At 43.9% G+C, this 22,774-nt stretch overlaps 1 protein-coding gene across 1 annotated transcript in view; it reads right to left on the reverse strand.

Annotated features, from left to right (window-relative positions):
* FRY (FRY microtubule binding protein) overlaps positions 1-15,027 on the reverse strand; it is a 432,396-nt gene extending 417,369 nt beyond the window's left edge. The window contains exon 1 of the mRNA XM_040979819.1: positions 14,889-15,027. The gene's annotated coding sequence lies outside the window, so the exon portion shown is untranslated. The remainder of the gene's footprint in view (positions 1-14,888) is intronic.
* Positions 15,028-22,774: the final 7,747 nt, after the last annotated feature.

Here is a 22,774-nt window from a genome sequence, read left to right on the forward strand (position 1 = left end):
GTGCAGGCTCCCCGGGCTTTGGGCCGTCCTCAATTGCTTTCCCGGGCCACAAACAGGGAGCTGGATGGTAAATGGGGCCACCAGGACATGAACCAGTGCCCATATGGGATCCTGGAGCACTCAAGGTGAGGACTTTAGCAGGTCCATGTGGTGCATCTTTAAAATAATAATAGCAAGAGGAAACTAAACCCTCAAACAGTACACTAAGCCCTGAGCTATTGCTGACACCAAGGAGAGCCCTTTATTTATAAACAAAGATTATGTGGCACTCATGCGTTCAAGGTTTGGGATCAACTATAAGACCATCAGCTTACCATCATAATTAGATGAGTATGAGCCATTCCTTCTGCTTTCCTTGGATAATCCTCAGAGGCACTTTTCCTTCCAGTAAAGCATACACTCTAACATGTGTTCATGTTTGAAGGTGAGATAGAGGCAGCTTTGCACAGTTTCCTCAGTCACTAAGCCTTGAAATTCTACCGAGGCTCACAAATACCATGAGCCAACCAAATTGGAACAGCCAAACAGATCCAGCAAAATAAAAGCTACTTAGTGTCCCCCTTTTAAGATACAGTTGCTTCTTCTTTAACATAAAACTTCTCAAACTGAAAACATGTTTTCTTTTTCCTATACACAGATTAGGCCTAGATAATGTGTTACACAATAAAGGAAAATCCTCAAATTGTAGCAATTTATGTTTACCTAGTCAAAATCAAATTGTGTTCATAAAAGTGAAGGTGGCAGCCCCACTTGACCTTTCCTCATCTCCCTACAGCTTTCAGAACACCTTGGGAGTGCACACCACTGACCATCCTCTGTGATGTCTTGGATTCACTGCATTTGGGTTTGAGACATCACTCGTCCATAGCTGAACTTGGGATCCTGGGATGCCATCTCCAACTTCTTCCTTTCCAGGAGCAATCTGAATGCAACTTGCTCACCGTCAACAAAGAGAACACTTTGAAGAGGCAGAATCTTAAAATGGTAGTTCTTACAAATGCCTTCTTGAAATGGGTTTCTTTGATAACCCTAATCAAGACTGCAGCCTTTCTTCAAGACAAAGAGAAACAAGAAGAATGCAAAAGGAAAAAGGGATACATACACTTTGCTTGTGTTCCATGCAGATTTCAACGGGAAAACCGCTGCTGTCCTGAATCTTAACTAGGATTTAGAAGAAATCAATAGCATATGGTCATTTCTCCTCAGTCCGTTGTTAGCCTTCATTTCTTGTTTTCAAGTCTAGGGTCCAGCTGGCATCAGCCCCTTGCTGGGTCAATGTGTCTGAGGCAGCCTGCCGGGTGGGGGATGAAAGAGGAGCAGAGACCAGTGTTTTGCCTGTTCTGCCTCCCAAACAACCAATGTCTGCATCTGGTCCTGGTCAGCAGCTTAGGAAGCTGGGCCCACTCCAAGAGTATCTCACTGACTAGCAGTAATTCACGTACGATTTCTTTGCTTTTAGTGTTCTTTTCTGGCGCAAGGGATACTACCCAACAAATCAAATTCCATAGTTTCAGCTTTAAAAAAAAGTATGATTAGAAGTTCATAGTGATAATGTGTTTGTGTCCAATTGCCATTTCTGATAAATGCTCTATTTAACAAACTCAGAGGAAAATCTGAAAACAGCAAAAAGGCACCCATCCAATTTGCACCAGCCTGTAAGTGCTGGCGACCATTCGCATCTGGGAAGGCTTTTAATGTTATTGATAGATTATTCAAATGGGCTGGAGCAGCCCCATGGGCCTCAATCACTACTACTGCTGAGGATTCAACCACTCCTCCAGCAAACATGGGGAGAATGTATTCAGAAAGAAGAACAGCACAGCAAGTAACCAAAATGGCCCTTCTTAGCATCCAGGATGCAATCGCTGGGCAGTAACCCTTCCTGCAGTCACAACCCAAATATCTGCAAGGGAATCCTGTGAACCAAAGCACCCAGTGATTCCTCATTAAAAAACAAAATTCTTTAAAGAGGCAGTGCTGGTTTAGAAAACTTTAATAGCTCCGATAGCTTCAGAAATTTCAGATACATACTGTGATCTCACCGAGGAGACAAATATGTCAGGAAAATAGAAAAAGACAAATTACAAAGAGAAAAAGAAAGAGGAGGGAAGAGAAGTGGAAATATAAAAAACCAAACCAAACCAATCTGGCCACCCAGACTTTAACAGAGAGAGAAGGACAGCTAATGTCAGAGCAGCTGCCCTTTGCTGGTCAGGGAAGACAGAGGGCTGCCCACTTGGGGCACACTTGGTGGCTGCTGGATTCAAGGCCCAGTGCCACAGTGGGGAAAGTTCAGGTGTAATAATCATTCCAGCCCCAAAACAGTGATGTTTTAAAAGTGTATGTGTGTTTCAGGCCATTTGTGGGGGTGAAATGGAAGCAGATTAAAAAGTAAAGGGTCGAGGTAGTGTTAAAAGGAAGACTGCAAAACAAAACAGGCAACAAAATTAAGACTTTCTAAAATGGAGTCAGGCAATTGTGAGAGATGACTGGACTCAGACCTGCTAGAACTGAAACTACAGAATGCTCCCACAGGCTTGGATCAACAGTTAAAGTCGGTATCCTGCAGCCTTGCCCATCTCTCAGCTGGGATTCACTTAATTAACTAACTGGTCAGAACAGGTTTGCAATTTAAGATGTCCACAAAACCAGGAACTGCCTCCAAAAACTATAGAAAGACACACACGCACGTGTACACTCACACACACACACACACACACAATCTCTTTCTGTTGGCTATTCTAGCTGCTCTTTGGAGCTGTCTTGATTTATATTATCTGAACGACAATCAAGCAATTCTTTCTATCTCAAATAAATGCTATTTCCTTTGACCTCTGTCAAAAATACCAATGGCCAATGTTATTTTCTTGTCAATATCAATGGGTGAAAATAAGTTTGAAGAGCTTTTGAAAAACATAGGTAGCAGGTGCTTGCATTAGTCTGCTTTGTATTACCATTAAAAGATGCCTGGGAGAAGTCCACACTTCGAAAGGAAGCAAGGTTTACTTTGGCTGATAATGCTGAAGACTCGAGGTTCCAGACGTGGCAGGCAGGCCCCATCTGGTGAGGCCAGAGGATGCCCAGGGGACAGCATACATGAGAAAGGCTCTCGGGGGAGGCACAGACAAGGGGAGCTCTATCCTCAGCAATGTGTCTGCAGCCTCTTCCAGTGAAGCCGCCACGCACGATTCTGTCCACAGGAGCCCCACTTTAACGACCTCATCTAATCTAATCACATCCCAAAGGCTTTGGGCACCATAAGGGAATGAAGTTTCCACCCTTAACCCATTACTCACTAACAATACTCCCAGGACAAGCCTTCAACACCTGGGCATTTGGGGGGACACCCAAATATATAAACCATAGAAGCATTAGTGGGAAGAACATTTGGATAAAGAAATGAAGCAGTGTCTGAATATATTTGTGTAAAATGTCATGTTTCATAAATTTGTACAATATTTATGTCAGTTAAACTGTAAAACATCAATTTAAAAAGTTTTTAAAAGCAAAAAAAGCAAAAAAAATCCATCTTACTTAGTACTTTTTACACACAGGGCAGCTAGTGGAGGTTTCACAGACTGATCCACTCAAGACAGGCTCATTCTGCTCGTCTCTCTGGGAACTACATTTTGGCCACCCCATTGCTCATTAGTTTAAGTCAGGGGCTAATCAAGGAGATAAGAGGACAGGCTCTAATTGGTCCATTTGTGAGCAATTCCAATCGAAAGACTGATGGGGTGAGATCTACATTCTCATCTGTAATTTCAATTATCTTCACCATCTTGGTTCCCAGGAGAAGCAATCATTGAGAGTCAGCTGTAGGCACCAGCATTCTGAGTGGCAGTTTTCATCGACAGATGGGCTTGCTTTTAAGAGGCTAGCCAGCAGGGCTGCACGTCTCCTGACAGTCATCTATCAGCCAACACAAGGCAGAGCTACATCCACCTGCACTTGTCGGTCAGACCACCAAGAAAATTCTCAGACCTTGAGCTGATCCTGAAAGCCGGGGCCCGGGAATACTGGGCAGAGGTAGCAGCAGTCCAGCAGCCAGCTCTCCCCTAGCAAGTGAAAGCCAAGTTTGGACTTCTTGGAAACACCAAGAAGTAGGCAGTAGGCCTCTGTAGAGGCAGATAAAGCCCCCAGCTCTAAAGCTGAGCAGAAGCTTTTCGAGCGTCTTCAACACAAGAATCAAGGAATGAGAACTGGTGCATCTGAAAACCTATGTGATGAATTCCTATCATGGAAAGTTATGTGGGATCAGCTGTGCCTCTGGGAAACGCAAAGAGCTTACAAATAGGTCATAAGATAACTCCATTATCTGTTAAAGTCTATATGATGTGACAGTCTTACAAAAAAGAAATCTAGGAATTTTTAATGCAAATAGTAACTATATTTAGGAAGCAGGAGAAAAATAATTTTTAAATGGATTTATACTAAATAGTGCATTTAAAAATGCAATCAGATGTCTTATACTCTCTGAAAATAAACGAGCTATTTAATGTCTAAAAAGCTCCCCAGGATCCTTTTAAGGAAAAGAACAAGGAGATACAATGTAAGCTTCATTGGCTACAGTATCTCTGCAAGAATGTTTAAGATCTACTAACCACTTAAGAGCTTAGGAACCTGTAATTAAACAAACTTTCTACTTAATCAGTGGTTCTACCAGAAACTAGAGGTTCTAGCCAGTGGTTTTCTTCTCACTTAAAAAAATACACTACCCACGGGTAAAAAGATGGTAAATAAAAGTGACAGTTTCCAATCGTGGCAACAGAATATTGGGTGGAGGGTCCGGCAGGATAGCGTAATGGTTAAGATCCTCGCCTTGAATGCGCCAGGATCCCATATGGTCTCCAGTTCTAATCCTGGCAGCTCCACTTCCCATCCAGCTCCCTGCTTGTAGCTTGGGAAAGCAGATGAGGACAGCCCAAAGCCTTGGGACCCTGCACCCGTGTGGGAGACCCGGAAGACGTTCCTGGTTCCTGGCTTCAGATTGCCACAACACCGGCCACTGTGCTCACTTAGGGAGTGAATCATCAGATGGAAGATCTTTCTCTCTGTCTCTCCTCCTCTGTGTACATATGTCTTTCCAATAAAACAAATAACTCTTTTTAAAAAAAGAATATTGGGTAGAAACCTTTGCTTTCTACTTTCGGTGGATCTAATTGCACTGTTCTGCTGAGTTGGGAGCACCTTGCTGCAGAGAAGAAAGATTTTAAACTCACTCTGCTTCAACAGACTTCCTTTCCCATCCTTGCTTCCCAATCACCTCATCATCACATGTCTTAGAAAAACAAGACAGGACCTTTTGTGGAGAACAGGGATCCAGGCTAGACTTATGGAGGCTTTCCACATGTGATGGCAAACAGCAAGGGCAGGGTGACTGCCACAGCCCTGGGCGTGGCTGGGCTGCCCCAGACAGAAAAGCAGGCATCACCACTGCACCACCACTGCACTGCTCTGCACAAGTTACTTTGCACACTCCCAACAAGCTTGTGCAGTGGCAATGAATGGGCCACGTGCACAGACAAGTAATGGCAAATGGAGACCTGCGGATATTCTACCACAGCATAACAGAGACCTTCAATGCATACAACTGAGGACACTCTGGGTTTCCCTTGCAGATTCTACACCAACAAACAGGGTGACTTTGGGAAGAATACCTAAGCCTCTTTGTTTCCCAGAAGCTGTTGCTGGGATTAGAGGATGTAGGGGAAGAACTGAAAGCCCCTGGGATGATATCAACCATCCGGCCTTCTCCAGTGTTGCCCTTCTCATTCTGCGGTTGAGGGGACAGCAAATTCAGGTCAGTGAGTCAAAGATCTTTCCATTCCAAAAACATGCTCACTAACGCCATGCCTCAGCATCCCTGCAGGACTGGTTGCAGAAAACCCCGAGGTTACCAAATCAGGGTGCACAGGTTTCACCTGAATGGTATAGTATTTCCTTATGAACCGTGCAATCCTTCTGTATAAGTTGAATCACTGGATACTTATCATAATGTGACACCTATCACAATGTAAACACTATGTAAGTTAATATGTTGTTGAGGAAGTGATGGCAAAGTCCATGCATATTTACTACAGAAATCTTCCCAAATGCTTCATATCTATGCTCAGTTCTGTCTGTAAACCTGAACTGTGGTGATATGAAGAGCCAAAGGCATACACATCCCCAGGATCCCAGGCACCTGCCAGGCTAAGCTCTGATCATTCTGAAGGCCAGGGAAGTTGTTTTCCATTTCTGTGCAGTATTCAAAGATTGTTTATATCTCCAGCTTCCACAGAAGCAAAAACAAAGCTGGAGTGAACATTTCTTGGGGACTAAAAGGAAATTTTAGAATCTTTCATACTGTTTTGGAAGATTATTTTTAAAGAGATATAAACAAAGCAGAAGCAATGTCCAACTTGCTACCAGGATCAGTGTCCAAACTAAAACCTTAGGCTGAATTTATTTCTACCATTTTAATGATACAAAAAGAGAAAGATGAAAAACTTCTGAGCATGTACTTATTCATTTGAAAAGCAGAGTTTGGCACATGCATGTTAGAGAGACAGAGAAAGAAAGCAAGAAAGCAAAAAAGCAAGCAAGCAAGCGAGATTATCCTTCCATCTACTGGTTCACTTCAGCCAGTCCAGCTCAGGGTCAGTATGATGGTAGCAGCAAAGAACTTCACCCAGAACTCTCACATGAGTGACAGGGCCACAAGCACTTGAACCATCCTCTGTTACATTTCCAGGTACATTAGCAGGGAGCTGAATTCGAAGTAGAGTACCAAGGTTGCAAACTTGTGCTTATATGGTCCGTTGGCAACATAGACAGCAGCTTAACCTGTTGTGCCACAGGACCAGCTTCTACAATTATGCCAAGAAACTTCCCTGTATCAATCCTACAACTTACCTTCTTTACCAGTCATGCAACGGTTGTTGTTATTTTTATTTTACTGGTTCAAACAAAGAAAATAAAGTCATGGGCGCCAGCACTGTGGCACTGAGGGTTAAGCCACTGGTAACAAAGCTAGATCTAAAACCAGAGCACTGGTTTGAACCCCAGCTACAATGCTTCTCAACCAGACTTCTGCCAATGCACCTGAGAAAGCAGAAATTGGCCCAAGTACAAGGGTCCCTGCCAGCCATGGGAGAGACCCAAATACAGTCCCTGGTTCCTGGCTTCAGCCTGGCCCAGTCTTAACCATTGTGAGCGTTTGGGGAGTGAGCCAGGGGACGGAGCAGCTCTCTTTCCCTCTTTCTTTACAATGCTCCCTTTCACATAAATAAAATAAATCTTTAACAATAAAATAACAACTCAGGAAAGATGTCCCACAGCCCCCACCATTACGAGGCCCACTTTCAGGAACAAATACTTGAAGATGACTCCAAGAAGTGAAAGGCTTAAAACTTTTGCATGTTATTTTCTGTCAATTCTCCATTTTCACACAACATAAAAAAAAGTTAAAAAGCCATAGAAGCATGGAAAAATACATGTCTTGGGTTCAAAATCTCATATCACCAATGTGGATAAATAAATCAGAGGGCCATCCAGCCACACACACTGCCGGCCACTGCAGGCTGACACTGCCATTTCAGGGAACAAGTGATGACATCATGTTGGAAAAAGAATGGAGGAGCAGCTGTGCTGCTGGGAGATGCACAATTTCCACCAACACAGATAAGCTCCTACACAATGCAAAGGAGAAGGTGTGTAGAGTTACACGGCGGAAGCACTGTGAGCAGCCAGCCAGCTCGGTGCTTGCCCTGTGAAGGGACTGCCCATCTCAGAGCGCTGAACTGGCCTCCTGTTTATGTGTCCTTTATTATTTCTTAACATGCAAGGTCAAGACGCTAAGGAAACACTGCAGGACTTTAAAGGTGCTATAATCATTAACCAAACAAGAAGTCATGAGGCTGACCAAAGCCTCAAGTCGCTTAAATTACTCAGCTCTGTGCCTTCACCTACCTTCATGCACTTGTGCCATTCATCATTGTAAGCAATGGCCTCAGTCTGATCCCGTGTGCTTCCCGTTCACTGCCACCTTCCATCAGCACTAATGCAGGGGCATTTGAAGCACTCTGTGCCTAGGCCTGACACCACCATGTATCTTGCTCATTGCCTTCATGTAACACTCTGTAAGGCCACTGCTCCATATCACTTGATTGATAGTGACAGGCACTTCAGGAGAAACACTGTCTCACACTATTTTGAGTTCTTCCACACTTAGCAGCCTACTCCAGAACACACAATTCGCAACATACAATTCACCTTGTAACTCCAGTTTCACTCCAGGTGACTTTCATGTCTTCTGACATTTACTGGTATTCCAAGTCCACAGCGAATAAGCAACTCTCCTGATGTTAATAACTTTCAGCTAAGTATGTATTTGCTTAAAGCTCACTAAGATCTCAAAAGAAATTAATATCTTCCTTTTTCACCCCAGGTGGTTCATCCATCATCCAAGGATCTTTGGTGTGCTGTATGTCCTTTTTTTTTCTTTTGCTCAAAATAAACACTGCACACCTGACTACGTATCCATCAAGGACTGCGCTAGCATGGTCAGGCCATCTGGCACCATGACTCAGATTTAATTAATGTTTACTGAATAAGTACCATGTGTCAGACCCTCTACCAGGCTTTTCTGCACTTCTGGCTGAACATTCAATATATATATATATATATTTATATATATATATATATGGCTTAATTCATTAGGCAACTATTTTTAAAAATCCCTTTGTATTAATCACGAGTTTTATGTTCTATACTCTGGTGTTTTGACAGCTTGAGACATGGCTGATCTTGAAAGGACTGATTCCCCCAGGGTCGGTCAATGCCTGGAGATGGTGAAGGACTTACCTGAGAGTTCACCCTCATGCAAATCCATCCTTCACCCCTCCTTCATCAGGCTCTCTTTCTCCAAGGACATTGCTGTCCTTTCCAGGGCCAGGTACCAGACATCCAGGGAGCACCTTGGATCCACTGCTGAAACTGTTCTAAGCAGCTAACCCTAACCTGTTTCACATGTTTTACCTGTTCCCCCCTTGCAGAAGCCACAGTCAGAGCTTTGGCCCACATGGTCTGCGTCCCCTCTGCCTCCTGCCTGACTCTGGCAATGCTGTGTGTGTTCCCACTTAGCAGCGTGCCATGCCTCTTGCACCTGGCACACTGTTGAGTGTAACACACGTCTGTTTTAACGACAGTCATTTCCGTTTGTGAATGTCTTGCCATACTTGGTTAAAACAAATCCGGGGGAGCATTAAAACGTCCTCACATGATTACAGAAGTAGCAGCTAAAGATTATTTTGGTTCTTTCATACCATCCTCTGTATTTAATACATGTTTTAAAACATTTGTGGTATTGTTATATTCCCTCTGACTTATATGTTTTCTGCAACATGTAACTGAAAAGATGTGATTAATAATTATTTCTGCTACACCAAACAGCTAGCTCTGGCCTATCCTCCATGTCCCTTCACCTGACACACAGTACTCCACCTGTGTTTGGGAATGGGCAGCAAAGGGCCGCTTCTGCATCATTCATACCCTCTCCACCCCTGAGTGGATGGAATGTACCAGAGAAGTCCATGGGTGACCTCAATGTGTCACATATGTGTTCACAAGTACCACATTTCACTGGACTAGAAGCTGAGTGTGTCTTTGCACATGCAGTTATTGCAGAGCTGGTAAGGCTGTCTGGATAGCCCCAATTCATTTCTGATCCTCGGGACTCCCTCACAGCTGGCTGCTAAACTGTTCTCCTTGCTAGATCTTCAGCTGGCATCTCCCTTTAGCTTCCTTTCCTTGGCAGAGAGGGGTATTCTGCCTGGCCAGGCAGCAGTGAGCTAGCGGAAGCACTGACAGATGGAGACTGTCTTACTCAGCAAGGTCTCTTCCATATCTTTTTCTATGTAACATTTAGCATTCACTCCTGTCATAATTTTAAGAATGTGATGTCCTGGCTAGCAGGAGGTAGTGAGCTATTCAAGGTCAACATATAACAGTGGTTCTCTGGGTGGTTAAAAAATGGGGTGTACAGACCAATGTGATGGCATAGCAGATAAAGCTCCCACCTGTGACGCTTGCAAACCAAATGGGGGACCATTCCCGTTCTGGATGCTCCACTTTGGATACAGGCCCCTGCTAATGGCCCCGGGAAAGCAACATAAGATGGCCCAAGTGTTTGGATCCCTGCTACCCATGTAGGAGATGTAGATGAAACCAGTAGCTTTGGTCTATCACAGCACTGGCCTTTGCAGCCATCAGGGGAGTGAATCTGTGGCTGAAAGATCTCTAATTTTAGACTTCCATTAAATAAATAAATAAATAGCTTTTGTAAAACATGGACTGTAAAGCAAAGACCTTAAGTGGACACATGAGGATATGTCCAAAAGCTTATCAATTCAAAGATGAAATTTAAAAATGTTGATTCTGAAATCCACACATAACTTTTTCATCATATGCATTTTCCTAAATACCCTCCCTATTTCTCCTTCATGGAGTTTCTCTACCCAGACAAGGTCATGAGCACTGAGTATCACAGGCCAAGAATATGAAATTGGACTAAACAGAGTTCAAGCAATTGGTAATCTGGGTCATGCAAAAGAATGAAGACACATGTCATTATAAATTCCCCCCAAAGAACAAAGATCAATAAAAGCTACCATGGAATTTGTTTTACCCTGAAGTAGTTTTGTAACAGCATCCAAGATTTTGAATAGGTTCTATAATCAAAGTGTTTAGGTTGTGGGCCCATCCCTGTTTCTGCTCAGCATTTCTGTCAGTGCTGTGTCTTTAAGAATATTGCGTTCTAACCAGGAGGCAGTGAACTACACAAGGGGTCTCCCTCCATGGGGGGATATTCACTCCTTCCGCAGACATTTGCTAGGCAGATTCACTCTGTGTCAGTCTGTCCTGAGTGCTTAGCACAAAGAACCAAACGGGACAAGTCCTTCACTCCGTGGGCATGACACCCAACCAGGACTGGCTGGCCTTATGCATCAACAGATGGACTGACATGTGCGTAAAGGTAGATAGGTTGGCACGACATCACTTGGTGGGCATACCATATTCAGCTTATTTCACTGAAAAACGGGTCCCCACCACCATACACATTTTGACATCCCTGAACTCAGGGCATGCCTTAAAATAAATGGAAAAAGTTTATCATCTTTAAGCAGAATTCTCAAGTGCTCCAAAATACAGAAAGTAATTGAGATGTTTTAAATTTTGGAGCCTTTCAAAACTCAGCTTTTCTGATTAAGAATGTTCACTTGGTAGGGTTTATCAAATATTCCAAAATAAAATAAAAAAAAAATCCAACATCTGAGACATGCTGATTTAAGCTTTTTGAGTAATACTTAACATGTATATAAAATTGCTGACAACCTGGCAGTAGTCACAGCACAATTGCCATGTCCCTGCTCATACGTAAACTTGCTCACAGAGATTCACTTTGCTTTCACTTCTACTAAGTTATAAGCACTGTTGGCACAGCATATGTTCTGTTTAATTGCCATTTAAATGGTTTTCAAAATGACTTCTCTATGATTTGGCACTGCAAAGAGACACTGTATATGTAAAGGTACAGGCAAAGTACTGGGGCATAAATATTCTCTTTGTTTCACATTTTCATAATTCCTTGCAAATTCAGATTCAAAAGCTTCACCAGACTGAAGACACAAATTGATGAAGCTATGTGATGGCTTGTTACTGAGACTCATACAAATGGATTGCTCATCACACTTTAGCAATGCTACTTACATCACGGTAAAACAAACAAACAAACAAACATTGATGGAATCAAGGACATCAGTGTGACCTGCATTAAAGTAGTATGTCGCAATTGCTTCTTTGCATAAAAATAATGCTGCATATTACAATGGATGGCACTTTGGATTTGATGAGCTGTGGAGAGCAGGATAAGTTGCTAGTTAATTAGAAGTTTGAGAAACAGTAAATGCAAAGTGATTGATTCTGAACAGCTTCTAGTTTCGGAGGGTATTGTACATGCACGACTTCAGGCAAAATGTCCCAATTCCATAATTTTATGTGGTTTTGCATATTACTTGTCATTGAACATTTTATTCCTTCTTATTTTTTTAAAATTATTTTTGGCACATGTTCCATTCTGGAGCAACAGTATGACAATGAGCAAACCTCATGTTCTACTTTTGCAACTTTAACTGGTGTTGCTCCAGTTTTTAGCTGTTTAGAGAAAATAGGAGAGAGTTTCCGGGGCTGTAGGCTGAGCTCAAGCCTTCTCATTGCTACACAGGAAGGAGTGAAATAAGTCAAATAATTAGGGAGTCCATGTGCGATCCCAAAGCATGCATACAGGACTTTAAGATTCCTAGCACCACGGTAACACGAAAAAACCTCAACTCTAAGGATACGTTTCTAGGCAGCATTTGCTCACAGCTGTAAAAATGCACTGGTTTCTTTTGAAGCATAATTCTGCCAATCAATCTGGAACCAGAGCAAGTTGGAAACCATACCGACAAAGAACACACACACACACATGCGCACGCATGCACCCTGGAAAGAGACATTATAAACAATAGCTGTCGATTATATTAGACAGCATTTTTTTTTAAAGATTTATTTTTATTATTTTTTCATTGGAAAGGCTGATAGACAGAGAGGATTTTTTAAAGCACAGCTTACTGTGATTTATCTGCAACGTAAGTTTTCATATTCTACAGTCAAGTGGCAGTTGCCTTGGTCTAAAAGGGAATAATCAAATCAGGAACAGGTAAATGGGCTTTTACGAGACAAGCATACATTTCAACAGTGTTGGTGACAGGTGGCCCATGTAGGCGCTGAGTCCCATTAGGAAGATCTGCTGCCTGTTCCTAGGGCCCTATGGGAATCTCCTGTTTAATCAGCACTAGTGGATTCAGGAATCCTTGAACTAATACCACCTTCCCCAGCGACTAACTCCATTTCAGCCTTCCCTTTAAGTAGGCCAGTTCACGTCAGGAATCCTCTGACGGTTGGTTGAGGAGCATGCAAGCGCCGCTATGAACGCTGCAGGGGACGTGTTGCTGCCAACCCCTAGGCTGCATTTCCATGGGCATAGCTGAAACAGACCTGAATGGTTGGGAGTGCAGATGGCTCCTTAAATGCAACTGAGGGCAATATTCACCTACCTGTTTTCAGAACGAGCTTATCTGCAGCAGTGAGGGCAACTGACCTGAATGGAGACTGCCACCTGATGTCTATGCTGGCACTGAGGTGGCAGCAGGCACCGGCTCCCGTGTGGCCCCTCAGGTGTGGGTTTCCAGAGGCTAAAGGAGCTGCATACAAGGCTATGCTACCCGACGCCAGCCGAGACCGTATCTTTTCCTATATTTGGTTCCTTCACTGTATTTTCCATAAGGCAACTCTTTCATACAGTGCTGAAAGACAGCACAGAGCAGCATATGAGAGCACAGGCAGGAGGCGAAACAGGCACAGATTTGAATCTTACCACCATCATTTGTTCTTTTAATTCTACAGTGGGAGCAGAACTTGGAGCAACTGACAGAACTAATCATACATGTAAGACACTAGTACTATGGCCAGCATGTGGTGGGTAATCACAGGGATCCGACAAGACGCCCCTGGGCTAAGGGGTCTGCAGAATGCCATGAAGTTGCCTTGAGGCAAGAATATGTCCTGAGAAGGAAAATTAAAATCTGAAACCTCACTTCAGTGATCTATTTTTGAGAATTCAACAGAACTCAGGGTAAGGGTTTAGGTGTCACTTGGGATGGTCACATCTCACTAAGAGTGCCTGGGTTTAAGTTCTAGCTATGTGTTAGAGTCCACTTTGCTGCTAAGACACACAAAAGGAGGCAGGAGATAGCTCGATTATTTTGGTTCCTGTCACTTACATGGGAGACGCAACTTGAGTCTGAGACTCCTGGCTTTGGCCTGTCTGGACCCTGGCTGCTGTGTTGGGGAGTGAACCTGTGTCAAGAAGATACTTCTGTTTCTGCCTTTCAAATAAATAAAATAGGAAATTTAAAAATAGCCTTGAATAGACAACCCCAGTACCTACTAATTCCCAACCACAACACCCTGAACTACTTGAGGACACACGTGTTCCTATTATCTTGTCTAAAACCCGGTCAGAACGCCCCCTCATTACTTCTCAAGCCCGAGTTGAACTCTAGACAACAATCTGCACCTGACCCAGCACAGTGGGCAGGCTGCAACTTTCTCTAGTCTCCAAGTGGGCGCACGTGGTGTTCGCATCCCAGTTCCAACCCCTCCCTCTTCCAGGTGGCCCCTAACCGCTACCTACTTCGGAGCGCGTGTGCATGGTCATCACTCAGAGAAAGCCGGTGGAAAGCTCGCGCCAATTACAAAACACGAGGAAGTAGCCAGAGGCACCTGCTACGGCTTGAAATGAAGCTCTTAGCACAGTGACAAGGTTGAGTCCTTTCACTAGGACCGAACACAGCACCGACTGCCTGACGCGTTGGTAAAGCAAAAGCCACAATATCCGGCTCCACTTGCTGTCTCCAGGGACCTCCCCCATCCCCCCAAGAAAGGGAGCGCCGACGCGTGCTGCTCGTGTAGGATAGTGGCACAGGGTGCCGTGAGCCCACACCGAGGGCACGAGCTCGCCCAGTCTGGGCACCAAACTTTCTCCTGCAACAAAACCCCTTTCGAGGGCGTGAGGAGGATGGAGCCCGCGGGATGCCGTCAGCTGCAGCCGGAGACAGCTCTCCCCGCCCCCCGCCGCCCCCACCCGCTTCCTCGCAGGGGAAAGCCGGGCAGACAGCGCAGCCCCGCGCCGCCCCACCCACCGCTCCGCGCCCACCCCCGCCCGGATCCGCGGAGCCCAGCGGGCACTTCCACAAAAGCGCTTCCCGCGGCGCGGAGATTTTCCCCGGGATCACGCTGGGTACCTTAGGAAGAAGCCAGGACACCGGCTCCCGAGAGGACCCGCAGCATCGTCCGGACGCCCCCACCGCCGCCACCGGAGGCTGCTGCGCCTTGCCGAGAGCCTGTGGCGCGGGTGCCCAGCGTCGCCACGGCCGCCCGCGCTCGCCCGGGCTCCGCTGCCCGGCGACAGCCACTGTCAAGCGCAGGCCCGCCCCCTGCGCGCCCGGCCAGCCCTGGACCCCCGGGCCGCGCCGCCGTCGGGATTGGCTGCGGGCCGCCCTGGCCACGCCTCTGCCGCGCCCGGCCGGCCTCTCCTCGGGCGCCGGCGCGCAGGGCGGGGACCCGGGCTGGGCGCGGCTTCCTGCGGGCACCGGCGCGCGCCGAGCCTGCGCTCCTGGGCGCTGCAGTTTCCCTCTTGCTAGCTAGCGCAAAAAAAAAAAAAAAAATAAATAGATAAATGGACCACGCAGGGGAAAAGAGAGAGAAAACGTCTTCCGTTTGGCTCTTCTCGGGAAGGGAAGTGGCCGCGGCAGCTGTGGGGGTGATCTTATTTCAATGTAGACATTCGTTAGGAAAACTCTGGGCTGGCCGGCGAGGATGGTGCGGGACTGGAATTACAGCCAGGAGAGTTTAGAAGTGATTGGGTTTAGGGGTTTTGATTTTGCTTTTGAGTTTGAAAGTGCCCTTAACACACCTGCTCAACTTTTTTTTTTAATCTCCCGAGGAAGCCAAATGCAGCTGTACAACTTACCCAAGGTGGAAGCTAATTGGAGATGCATTTCTGTACATCTCAGCTCCTTTAGATTTGGTTCATGCAAAGAGACGCGTTCTTTTATGTAATACCATTTGTCCTGTATAGCAAGGAACTAATTAGTAATCCGCAGAGAAAGTAGGTGGGTGGTTCCTGGCAAGGAAGGAGGGGGAGCGAATGTGTAGGATTTTTTTTTTCCCTTTCCTCTAACAGAATGTTTTGCAATTTGATAGTAGTGGTGGTTGCACAACATTGAATATTGTAGGGACCACCGAGTTTATACGCTGTAAGAGAGTGGACTTTATGGTATAGGCTTTGTATCTTGATAAATCTGGTAGAAGGGTCCCCACAGGCCGAGATGGAGCCTGTTACAGTTCTCCATAGGCAGAACTTGGGGTTTACTTGCCGACACCTGCCCATTCATTCAGTGGAGCATGCGCTTCTGTAGCAAGTTGCCTCTGACCCCAGGCAACAAGATGAATGTGCCGCTCTCACTGTCTGCGTGGAACTCCCAGCTTCCTGAGGGGGCCAGCTCTGAAGTCCGAGTCACTGCAGGCAGGAAAGCCCAGTGTTTCAGGTTGAAAGCATGGAGGCAAAAGGCAGGAGCTGTGCCCACTCAGGGAGGTGGGAATGTCAAGGAGTGTTTTAGCAGTTAGTTCACGTAGCTGCCTGGGAGACAGGCAGGCAGTGCAGCTGGCCAGTCACTCCCAGGACAAAGGGAGACTGGGCTGGAGCTCAATTCAACACAAGTAGACTAATTAGAAAGTAAACTTTGGATCTCCCCTCCGCCACCACCAGGGTGTTTGCTGTCCCTGATAGGTAGTATGGAATATTGGCGAATGGTAGTACAAAGCAATTCAACATCCCAGAAAGGAGCAAGGGTACCCCTCTCCCCCCGATTTCTGCTTCTCCCTTTACAGCTTTTTGGGATTTTTCTCCAGTGAAGTTGGGAGGTGACCTGAATGTACTCAAGGCTTTGTGATGGGGCTCAAATGGAACTCGGCTTCCTGATGATGCATCATCGCCTGTTCTAGACACTGTCAGCCGTGCAAGCTGTGAACGTCCCTAAAACTGCAGCCAACTCAGGGGCACCCAAAGCAGACCACATCGTTGCCGCTGAAATCTGCTTCAACACTTGGGGTTCATGTACTTTTTTGATGGGAAAGCAGAAACGCTGCACAACCTGGGGAAAGTCTTAGCACTGATCTTAGCTCCTTGGTTGGCTTTATTAAAAACAACAAAACAACAGAGTGGGCCTGTGGGTGAACCACTGGGAACTACCAGTAGTCACAAGTTCAGCACTTACAAGTGTCAACACAGTGACTATTTGCCTTTCTCTCCATGTCCCCTCCCATCCCTCGTGGGATTGTAAATGCCTTTTCAAAGCTGAATTTTCCTCGTGGGTCTCATTTCCTTATTTCTTCCCCTCGCAGTGCATTCCCAGCCCCATTCTTTTCCTCTCCCCACCCTTTTTTTCACCCAGAGTGGGCCTTCCGTAGATTCCCTCCCCCCATGTTAATGTAGATGTGTTATCAGAGTGAGAATGGGTTTTTCAGTGCTGGTTGTGAACTGCCCCACATAGCAAAGAGACGTAGAACGCTGAAACGGAGTTGCAGGAATATCCGAGAATGATGTCAATGCTTTCCACCTTTCCATAGGCTGTGAATTAAACTCTATATCTAAACACCTGAGCTTGAAAAGCCGGTCTCAGACTAGGAAAGCATGGTGTCTATGGCTCAATCAATGAGCTAAACACTTGGGAGCAGAATTTTATTGCAGAAATGTTAACCCTTAAGGAGATGGCTCACTAGTTACTTTGAAGGTCCTTAGACATTTTCTATATCTTTCTTGTTTCAATATTTCAGCACCTCCTTTTAGGGTCACATTTTTACCCAGATATTCTTTCCAATTAATTAACTATATTTATTCAAAAAGCAAAGACAGAGCGAATGCCATTCCCCTGGGTCACTACCCCAAATACCTTCAAGGTCTGGGATTACAGCTTATTCTGAGCCAAAACCTCCACGCTGGGAACTCCATCCAGGTCCCCAGCATGCGTGACAGGAATCCAAGCACTGAAAACAGCCTGGCTACCTCCCAGAATTTACATTTTTAAAAAAACATTTTATTTGAAAGACAAAGAGAAGAGAGATTATCTTCCATCTGCTAATTTACTCCCCAGATGATCTCAACAGCTGGAGCTAGGCCAGGTGGAAGCCAAGACCCTGGAATCTCATCCGGTCTTCCTCTTGGGTGGCAGGGACTCAAGCGCTTGAGTCATCCTCTGCTGCTTTCCTAGGCACATTAGCAAGGAACTGGATCAGATGTGGAGCAGCTGGGGCTTGAACCGGTGCCCATATAGGATAACGCTGTTTCAGGCAGAGGTTTAACCTGTACATTAGCCTCCAAGGTCTATATTAACTGGAAGTTGGAGTTAGGAGTGAAGCTAGGTATTGAATCCGGGTACTCTGGTAAGGTGGGATATTGGCACCTTAACCACTATCTCCATGCCTCACCCCTTTGTAAAATTCTTTATACCTAACATCTCAGCATTTCAGTTCTCTCCATAAATTTCTGTGTAGAAATCCAGGGAATCTAAAAGAAGGAAGAGGTGCTATCCTCCCTGGTGTCAACACTTGGAGAAAAACCGATGGGAAGGCTGTAACTCTTCCTGAGGCAATAGCTCCCTTAGGAGTTACTGTGAGCTGACAGAATTGAGACAGTGAAAATAAACAAGCTACTTCGTGAATGTTACCATATAGGATCGGCACCAAAATGATAGAACTCGACATGAGTTTGTATTCTTTACTGATAGATTCACGAACACAGGTGAACATGACTACTTTCTAAATATATTCAGAAATAATTGGAGCAAAAGGACCAACTTAATTGAATCACACGTGACAGCATGTGGGAAACAAGCCTTGGGAAGTGGAGAGTGTACTGCTCCTGGGGCTCAGCTGGCTGACAGCTGTCAACCCTGGTGTGCGGCTGTGGCTTTGAAGCCTTCCCTGGCAGACTTGTTCTCTTCCAAGCTCACAGAGCAGAGTTACAGGGACAAGAATCTGTTGCCCCTCAGGATGCTTTGGGGGATCCCTATGGGTGAAGAGCCAACCAAAGAGAGGCAGAGGAAAGGAATCAGAATACCACCCTTCTGAGCTGTCTGCCTGATTTCAGTAGTTGTGATCATCCGGAAGGGATTCTAAAGCAAAACCGACGTACCTCCTGGCTACATCTCAAGAATAAAAGCCTGTCAACAGCCACAATGAAAGTGGTAATCTCATGAGACAGAATTATCCTGAATGTAACCTATATATGCAAACTACATTTTTTTTAATGTAAAAAATAGAGTTGCACCTACTCTCTTTCACAAAATGAATAGTGGGCATCTAGTCCCTCCATGACAGAACCACGGTTGGTTGTGTGTGGGAATAATAGGGAAAGCATCACGATGGAATTGACAAGGAAGAACAAGTGAGGTTCAATAGTCTGGGAACAAAATAAGACAAAAATGATTCCCCACGAAGGAAGCAACAACAACTGAAGTCTCCGAGTGTGAAAACCTTTCTGCCTTTCAGGGATAAATGAATGCAGGATGGAAGGGATGCTGTGAAACATAGCTTAAAATAAACGTGTTTGTGGACTGCCGCTGCTGGCATTCTCACTGTTTTTGTATTTTTCCAGATTCTCCCCTCTAGGGAAATAGATAAATGCTTTAAGAAAGAGAAAAAACAGGCTGGAAGTATCTCAGCAGTTACCATAGAGAACAAGAAAAATAAAAATTTTCTTATTATGTGAAAGTCAAGCATGACATATAATTATTCACAAGCGACCACTAAAAAGTCTTTTCAGTAGAATAAAAGAATAGAGAGCCCCCAGAGGAGGCCACTGGTTGTGACATTTAACTGGGAAGACAACCAAAAAATTTACACTAGGATTATAGCCCTTGCCTTTCTTTTGGAAGACCTTGTATTGATTATTCAGAGACACTTAGGTTTGCAATTCTGGTTGCCTTCAGTGATTACAAAATAAACCCCCAGGGCTGTGTGTGTATAAAGGAAATGGACATCAAATAATTTTCCATCTTTTCAGTAAGTGACTTGGAGACTTTTCTTGATGTAACAAATTGCTCCAAAAATGTAATTATCCATTAAAAATTTTTGTAACTGTCTTTGCTTGCTTATTTGATTAGTTAAATTGGTTCCATTTCTTTATTTTTCTTTTTTCTTTCTCTTCTTCTTCTTAGACTATAAACACTTTATTTTGTGGCACCAGGAGACTAAGAAGGGACTCACCAAGGTGTTGATCTTCAAGGATTCCCGGGGAGTAAGAGTGCTCCTTGGAAAGTGAGAATACATCAAATCGGAAACAAGAGTCACTGTGGTAGGTAAGGGTCTGCATTATGTTTCAAAGTCCAGATGTGAACACCTTCCAGATAGCAAGGACCACCAGGATCCAGCATTGATAGCTGAAGAATAAAGAAAACCTGATTATCGTGCTAGCTTCCCCGTCCTTGGACTGCACTAATAAATCGTACATTTATGAGGCTAGATTTTGTGTAGCAGAGACTTGTGATTATTTGCCAGTCGGCATTCTTCCTTACCTTTTTGACTAAAGAACCATCTGAGCTTTAGTCAGAAACAGAGTGGTTGCGGTAGGTTAGAAATGCTAATTCCTAGACTCCTTTCTTGAGTATAGTGGTGTGACTGGGCTCTGGACAACGGGATAACTGAATCCATGATACATCCTTGCCTCTGGTTAGCCTTCCTCCTTCCTACTCCTACAGCCTGGCAGCGAATCAGGTAGTAAGAACAACACTCAGGGATTGGTAGAACATTATATAGAGGGTCTGTGAGTCGCTGGATGACCTCAGCAATTAAGGACACTTATCTCCATTCTGTATATTCAGGAGCAGGATCCTAAGTCTTGATGTATAACAGCTTAGGTTCTATTTTAACTAATAAAATGTATACATGTCTATAAAACATTTTCTGAGATTTCAGATGATGTATTTCTGTACATAGAGAAGGAATTTGTACAAGATGGTAATATAAGTTTATAGCTAGAAGATTAATCTTAAACCATCAGGACCAAGCAGGGATGGAAAATTAAAAACATTAGGTAAAATTTGATCTTGCAGATATTTTAAGCATAATTCATCAAAAGCATTTTAATTTGTTTATTTCAGGATAGTAAGAAAATAATTACAAAAGTATAAGTTACTAGAATATAGGCATCATGATGATAAGCCTCATTTATTTTTTCTCTGGAGTATTCCCAGGAACTAGTTCAAGGTTTATTTATGGTCATTGCCTGTTTCATTCAATCAGCACCTGTTCAATAAATGCCTCCACAGACCAAGTTTGTGTTTTATACTAGCTCTCAAACTCTCCACAGTTCCTACCATCAAGCACCAGCTTCTTCATACTTTTATGTTCCCTGCTTGGCACTTGCAAGCATTCAAGGCTGTAACCATGAATCTTAGTTATAATGCTAGATTGTATTGCTATCCTAACAATACCAAATGATATTAGCCCAAAATTGAAAGATGATTGTTTCTTACCAGGTTAGAGTTCCAAGTCAGCAAGAAGCTTTATCCCAAAAGGTTAGGGAGAGTTTTCTAATAATTGGCTTCCTCATCTTCAGGCAATTGTTTGCATGATTGAGAATGAATCCCAGTGAGTCCCAGCTGTCCTGCTGCAAGGAAGGAAAAACAAACGTCTGAAGGAGACATGTACTCATTTTAAGTATACAGTCGGTGAGTTTGGATGAATGTGTAACCTGTTTGAACATATCCCCAATCAAGATGGTCAAATTCTTTCTTAAATTAGCTGTTTAGGAAAACATGCATTGCCTTGGAATTCATGACTAGCATTAAGCCAAGAGGGATAACAATTATGTTGAGTCACGTGAAACTACTCTAAAATGACTTCAAATTCTAGAGACACAAATTGAGGAAGAGTATATGTAAATTTTGTAGTTAAGTACATCACAAGGTAAAGAAAACCACACAAAACAAACATTTGGTTTAATGAATTGCATTAATGAATACTTTGTTTCTACTATCCAGCCATCCATACTCAGTGGTAGACATTGTCAGCCACAGGAAGGCCCAGCACATGCTTGTTATAATCAGAACTACTCACCTCTGCCACGGGAACCACTGTTTTTTTCTATTATTATTTGCTTCCTCACAAGTCTATATCATCTAAATGTTCATAGACACAATAGTGGAATCTTTTCCGATTTATAATCTGATAGGTTTCTATTAGTCTACAAATACTTCATTCATCCTTATTATTTTTTTTAATTAATCTGTTTCAGAACCAGGTAGTCTGAACTACAGAGTTTCCCATCATCTGGATTTTGTTGATTGCATAATATTCCTAATGGTTTGAGAAGTTCTTCTCTCCTTGACATTTCCTGCAAACTGGTATCGGGACACACATACTTTCAACTTAGGTATGATTGTTTGGCAAAGTAGTTCTAGTATAATGGATCTTTAAAAAGTTTGTGGACAACGCAGCTTCTCTTTTTTAATCCCATTTTCCAAGAATAGTTTGAAATATTCTTACATACTTTCATCAGGAAGCATTTATTACCTAATTGTTTTTCATTCTGTGTTGCATTCCATTTTTGGTTATTTCTGGTGACATTCCATTTTTTTTGGTTATTTTTTCTTCATTCTTGTATTGCTCTTAAAAATATAACCTAATATTTGATTATCATGTTTATATAACCAACGCAAAATAAATGCTTACATTTTCCTTCTATCCACCAGTTTTTAAAGATAATTTCTAAGATTATCCAGATGATCATTCATAAATTAGCCTCATGAAGTCATAATTTCAGTATGTTTAATAGGTACAGAGTTACACCTGCAGTTCTCCCATCAAACATGAAGTTTAGCAGTCTCCAAGACTACCCCTACTCCCAATAAAAATAGGCAACTCTGGGACTCCCCAAGGTTTTCCTCAGTTTGATTGTCTTAAAGGACTCCCAGAAATCCTCATTGCTCCCAGTGAAATAAGAGGAGTCTAAATTAAAACATCCAAGAAAAAGCACACAGATCAGAGTTCTACGACAGTTCCTCACCTGCATCTTTCATTTTCCCCTTCCTGGCAAAGTGACAGGCAATGCTAACTCTACCTTAAGAGG

Source organism: Ochotona curzoniae, unplaced genomic scaffold (genome assembly GCF_017591425.1).
Source record: "Ochotona curzoniae isolate NIBS_2020 unplaced genomic scaffold, NIBS_Ocur_1.0 contig_3332, whole genome shotgun sequence".
Taxonomy (NCBI): domain Eukaryota; kingdom Metazoa; phylum Chordata; class Mammalia; order Lagomorpha; family Ochotonidae; genus Ochotona; species Ochotona curzoniae.